The sequence below is a fragment of the Cyprinodon variegatus genome, unplaced genomic scaffold (genome assembly GCF_000732505.1).
Source record: "Cyprinodon variegatus isolate N-32 unplaced genomic scaffold, C_variegatus-1.0 Scaffold176, whole genome shotgun sequence".
Lineage (NCBI taxonomy): Eukaryota > Metazoa > Chordata > Actinopteri > Cyprinodontiformes > Cyprinodontidae > Cyprinodon > Cyprinodon variegatus.
Window position 1 is genome coordinate 590,931 of NW_015150629.1, and position 6,728 is coordinate 597,658.

Consider the following 6,728-nt stretch of genomic DNA (forward strand, 5'->3'; position numbering starts at 1 on the left):
ATTGAAATATAAGTATAAGTTATGTTTAATAAAGCCAGAATATTTAGCTACAAATTCGCTGTCTAATAGACAAAATATTTATTTTCTCTCATCAATTTTGTTTTTCTAATTTATAAAGCAACACAGCGGATTCGGTTTTATTAAGATTAGATTATTTGTTTTCTATGTTAAAACATTGTAATTGATCCAAAAAAAAAAAAAAAATCAGTTTTCTCGTCAATTTCTTGATTTAAAGGGTTAATGTCGTCATTTTGATTGACAGCCGTATTAGCCAATCAGCTTCGGAGTTATACCGACAGCTACTGCGTTAGTTTCGGGAAAGGGAGTTAGTTATCAGGAAGGGTTAGCAGCCGCCGAGGAAGGTCTCGGTGTCTTCAGTTTAGAAAGTTGACATTAAATTTCTCTACGTTGTAAGCCTGTTTGGACAGAGGAATATATTTGGGAGCTGTTTTCGAATCAAACCGATCGGAAGGTATTCACAAAAACCGCCGAGAAAAGCAGAAACTCCGTCGAACCGTCTCAACTAATGTACCACTAAACGAAAGGAAGTAACTTGCCATCCTGGCGGAGTTTGTTTGGTGAGTAAATGTCAGTTTAATTAATAGTCAGTCTCTTCTTTCCATCTGAAAACACCCACTCATTAAATATATTTCCCTTTGGTTGGTTTTTACGGACCTTGCTATCCAAGCTGCTAACATGCTAGTGTTAGCTGACACACTTTCGATCAGTCCGTCCATTTTCTGATTTGCTCTAAAGGCAAACAGACGCTTAGATGCACCATTAACGTTTTCTTCTAGATTATTACCACGGTTAATAAACGAAGAATTGGAAATAAACTTCAGGATAACCGATATTTTAAGGCTGGCGTGAAATATTTTTTTCACCTGATTTTTTCCCCTTTACTCTTTAATGCAAGAAAACGAAAATAAATGTAGAATAATCACTTTCGGGCCGCTTCAGTAATACATTTCGTTTAATTTCGACTTTTAATTAACCAACAAGGGATTCCCCTTAAAATAGAAATGGTTATCACCTTAATCCTATTTTAAAGATGCAGTTACCTGACATTTAGACAAAACTAGAGTTTACTAAATATTTTAAGATTTGACTTTTTTCGTTGTTGCAATTTTTGATAAATACACAAGAATATATTTATAATAATTTATGACTACAAGTTAAGATACAAACAATACGATACGAATATATACATAGAATCTAAGTTTGTAATGAACCCCTTTTTCTAATTATTTAATATTTTGATTTATTTGGAGGGATTCTGTGATCTAAATCTTTAAATTAAAGGAGGAAAGTAAACAGACCGACTTTATGCACCTGAGATACTACAGCTTCTGCAGCATGTTCTCTCTCCACAGTGGTTTTTTTTATTTAGTGGTTTAGCAGCTTTTACCAAGTGACACTTTGTTCCATATTTTGGCATAATCTGATAACTCAGACAAACAATGTAAACATTGTTGTTTTAGGAAGTGGAGGTGTTTAAATTACATTTCAACAACAACAAAAATACTTTCGAAGATGTTTTAAAGGAGATTTACTTTTGTGTTTATGATTTATTTTATTTATTTATTTATTTATTTTTTTTGAGAATTCTTAAATCAAATGATATACATAACAGATATGTTTTATAAGAAGTGAGGTTGAATTGGAGCTGTTATTTAACCCAAAACTAACCCTGTTAGTTTTGGCTTAACTAAGTATACTTAAGATCAAATGTCACCAGATGCTTCATTCTAATTGATTTAATGGGCATAAATACTGTGCTAATTGATAAAAGACAATATAGAAGATTACCTTATGACCTTATTGATGTATTTCTAATTTACATTAATTACTTGGCAAAAAATGAATCGGATACATCTTAATTTTTTTAGGGCTTTTCAAACCTCTTATGGTCACCGTCTAAATGTAAAAAGTCAAACAGTGCCACATAGTAAAACCTTAAACTGCTTGATAGCATGAAAATTAACATTAAGTGTATCAAAACAATGTTTACTTTTAACTGTTAGCATGGTTATATATTTTGACTTTATATTTGATATTTTTCGATTTCCATCCTGATCGTCTTAATTTAAGCACTAAAAGACATGTTGGCAAGTTGTGACTGGAATAAACTGGTGTGTAAAATGTGATTCGATTTTACTTGGAGATGACTATTGTGGTTTGTTGCATTCATATCAAATGAACTGAACATTAAAGGAGGCATGAGGGGCTGTGGAGGTCTTTGGATGTTTTGGAAGTAAAACCCTCCTCCTCTGATGTATGACTACTCAGATTTGTCCAGGAAGAACTTTGCTGTATTTTTGGTTTCATAATGTAACTGGAGAAGTAGGTAGTATAAATATAGTATAACTGAAAAAAAGAGTTTTATGGTTTCTTGTTGATTATTGCAATCAGTATTACATTATACTCCCAATATGCAGGTAAAGGCCTTGACTTTCCTGTGTTCCAGTATACAGCTGCTCAGCACGCTAAGGTAGAGGATACTTTCAGTCATTTTTTTAAATTGAGCTCTGAGGCATCTGTGCGTGATACATGTTGGCCACACAGATGGTCACTTAGTGGTTGGTGATGATTTTAGGCTCTACAATCAAGCAGTGTTGCAAAGAATATGTATTTTTTTCCCCTACAGTTTTATGAAAAGAAAATTTTAAAGCCCTTTGGACAGCTCTGAAATCTTTATGCAAGGTTTTCTGAAATACTATATTGATCCAAAGGGGACATAATTAAAAAGTCAGTTGAATCATCTTTTTCAATTCTACATTTTCTTATTTGAGGTGGTGTTGTGGGCTTTACAGCGTTAACATAGTTCACACAGGGCTCTGCCTGCAGAACAACCTCCTCCAGAGGAATAATGATGCACTGCAGCCAGCTCTGAATGTGACACAGAGTTAGTCATTGTTCATGTATCACACATTCCTCATCATAGAGGTCCGTTCCATATATTTTTATTGGACAATGAACCATATCATCACATTCTTTTCTTGTAGAGCAGCTGCAGCTTCTTTTCCTCTCACTGATAACAGAGTTCCTTATCGGTACCTTATCTAATGATAAACCTCAGATGAAACTAGTTTCACCTGCTTTAAATTGCTAATTTTCTCTGTCACAACCGCTCGTAGGTCGTTGTTTGTAGATTGGTGTTGCTCTAATGGGACTAAGTTGATTGTCAATCGTTCATTTGATTCCTCTTTTGCTTGTAAACATCATGTAAGCTGTTATGACCCTTACTCTAGGTTTAGCGGATGTTTTCATCATCAAGTCCTACTGCAGAATTGGTTAGGTGGGTGAAGAGTTTTGTTTTGGGTAGCAACGATAGATTATTTCATAATCAGTTGAATCTATCAATTATTTTTGATTTATTAAAAAAATGTTTGAAATTTAGAAAAAAAAAAACTTTATTGCACATTTTAAATGGCTTGTAAATGGCAAAACATTTCTAGATATTAAACGTACATGTGCATGAAAAGCAGATTTTTTTTGTATTTTTTAGTTTTTTCTTAATTACTGGTGTAGATAGGTCATTTTTAAGTCTTTGTACCATTAGTCTAAGTAACTATTCAATTTGATTACTAAATTAGTTGATTATTTCTATAATTGATTAATCATCTCAGCTATAGTTTTATTAGTTAACCTGTTACCTAATGCTCTTCCTTCCACAAAAGAAGTCCTAATCAGACTAGCAAGTTGTTGTTTTTTTTTTATTTGGAACCCTTCTCTTACTGTTGTTAGGTTTATAGCATTCACATATTGGTTGTAAACATTACACTGCTCATCAAAGTGCTATATTTAGCTCACATAATTGACTCAAGCTAGCAGCCCTGAAGGTGCCTGAATGTTTTAGTGTTTGCTCCAGATTGCACCTTTGGCTTGCAGAGCTGCTGTAGTTCAGAGAATCGTTGTCTGTAGCTTTCATCTGCTTATGCATCAGAGCCCGCTTTTCCTTCATAAGCTGAAAATGCATCATCCAGACTGATCGGAAATCAGGGGCTGGTGACAACAGGACTGATGGTGAAAATCTGAGTTTTTACATTTTGTCTTGTTTTATTTTACATTTCTGAGGGTGATCAACTTGTTGTTTTTTTTTGGCTTTTGCAGAAGTTATTATCAATCATAATAGAGCTAGCTAATGATTATATTGCTAATCAATTAATCAATAATCAATTACTGCTGGTCATTTTATTGATTATTCAATTAATAATCATAGAGGGAAAGGTTTCTTTAAGAAGTTATTTATTTATTTTTTTCCAGAATTGAACTAAGTGAAACTAAAGCTTTTCCACTTAAGGAAAAGTTTTTGTTTTGGATAGAGCAGATGAAAACTTTTATTTATCTAACTTAATTGCAGATAAAGTATATATTTTTTGCTTTGACAATTTTGGTACATTTACTGCTCCCAGTGTGTTGCTCTGTTAGCTAAAGGCATGTTTTAGTCTCTATAGGGGTGTGGGAGAAAAAAATCGATGTGGCAATATATCGGGATTTTTGGCCTCTTATATAATATCGATCTTGTAGTTTCTAGTATTGATTAAAAAAAATAAATAAAATGTGCCTAAAACAATGATGGAAAATTGGCTCCTTTTGCACAGCCACTCTGGCAGATAGAGCTGTGAAGCCCTTTGCTGTGTGGCACAGTGCAGTATCTGCAGTTAAGGAAGTCACAGTGGAAGACCTAGAGTGACTCACACCCCAAACACTAAACTAACTAAATGATCAATATCTAATGAACATACACAGCACTTGCTTTTTTAGCTATTCATTTAATTTTGATAGCTTGGAATAATATCACAGTTTATACTGATATTACAATATCATGATAATAAGTATCGTGACACGTATCGTATGTCAACACCCATGCCAATACTCACCCCTACTCTATACTCCAATGTATGATTAATTGATTGCTAAATTGCTTGATAATTATTACAATAATCAATTAATCTGATTATTTCAGCCCCAGATTATAGTTGATTTTTTTTCCCTGTCACCCAAGTTTTCAAAAATATTCAACATTTTATATGGTTTCACCTTTAACTGTCACATTCAGGCAGCCTGGTAAACCTAATTATGATCTAAATATAAAAAAAGACTAAAAATGTGAGCTAATGGTTAGAAATGATGACTCTCATGTATAGAGGTGGTCTTAAAGGTGCAATCACTCAGAAATCTGATTTACGGCGAATTATGTGTGTTGGGCCTCAGTTAAATCCAGCAGGATAATCGAAAATGTTAAGATGGCCCCTTTTTTTTTTCTGTTTTGTTTTTTTTATTTTTGAGAGTGCGCTCTCCACAAAATGTGATTTTGGTACTCCTCCTGCAATAATATCATTTGTTGAAGGAGGCTAACATTAGCCCGCCTTGCTATCATTACTTCCGTTTCCGTCCCACCGAAGCCTCAGATCCCAACAATCAGGGACTCTCGTGCTGGAAGTACGTAATTGTTGCTTACGTATTACGTATGTTGCTTATGTAATTTTTTTTATCTCCTGTGGAAAGCAGGGTTTCCCAAAATGGGACAATAAGACAATTAAATAAGACAATATAGCATTTAATTATATAACTAATACATGATTCAAATATTGAATATGCCATCAAATTGCAAAGATAAAACCAAAGCATTTAATGTCCCCTTAAATAATTAGAAATATATTTAAAATGAATAATGAAATAAATACATATAATTGTAAAACCCTTTTATTTAGAAATCTTTAGTAGTGCATGGATCACAAAACTAATGGTTAGGGTTGTATCATGGTTTGGAGTCACGGATCAGATAATTTTTCGGATCACCAGAAAAAAAAGAAAATGGCTATAACTTTGCTCTTGATTATTTTTTTGAAGATTAATTTAAACATTTTTGCTTATTAAAACAAAACTTAAAAACTCAGCAGGTTAATCCAGATCTTATATGAAATTAAAAAAGTGAATTATATCAAAACAAGTTGATACGCAATGACATGCGTGAAACCTTCAAATCCCTTTAAACAGATCATCGTATAGCTACATAGCTTTCTGTTGCTCTAGAAGTCCACGTCTGTAGAGAGCACAACAGAGGGTTCACGCTACAGTTCAGCAACAATCTTTCTTTTTTCTTGCTTGTACAGATGAGGCACAATTTTTTTCACTAAATGGAATTGCAATGGAATTTCATCACATGGCTCAAGCAAATTTTGCATACGTTTTTGCGCAATGGGGTATGGTCTCATGTCTGAACCAGGTGAGTTCAATCTCCACAGTGAATTAAAACATGCTAATTGGACTCGCCTGGTTCAGTGGCTGAGAACAACAAATACATGGCATGGAGATGACTTGCTGACTCCACATCTCCCACCTCTGCCAGTGTCCTCGTATTCCCTGGAAAGTTTGTAGAGTTCACCATAACTTGGAGATTGTAAAAAGACTGCCATCCTTTCTTTGGAAAGGATGGAAGGTAGGGCTGCAACAACGAATCGATAAAATCGATAAAATTGACTTTTAAAAGCGTTGGCAACGAATTTCATCATCGATTAGTTGTGTCGCGCGATTAATGCGTCATCCGCCGCTGCTGCCGTCATCACATCCACTTGACTGAAGCGGGGAAAGAAGAAAAAATACGGCAGAGCGAGCCAGCGCTGCAGGTGCAGTGTTGCCAACTCAGCGACTTTGACGCTATATTTAGCGACTTTTCAGACCCCTCCAGCAACTATTTTTCAAAAAAGCGACTAGCGACAAAT

At 34.3% G+C, this 6,728-nt stretch overlaps 1 protein-coding gene across 1 annotated transcript in view; it reads left to right on the forward strand.

Moving 5' to 3' along the window:
- The first annotated feature begins 322 nt into the window (after nucleotides 1-322).
- The window catches only part of jak1 (Janus kinase 1), a 41,189-nt gene continuing 34,783 nt past the window's right edge, over nucleotides 323-6,728 (forward strand). The window contains exon 1 of the mRNA XM_015378668.1: nucleotides 323-578. The gene's annotated coding sequence lies outside the window, so the exon portion shown is untranslated. The remainder of the gene's footprint in view (nucleotides 579-6,728) is intronic.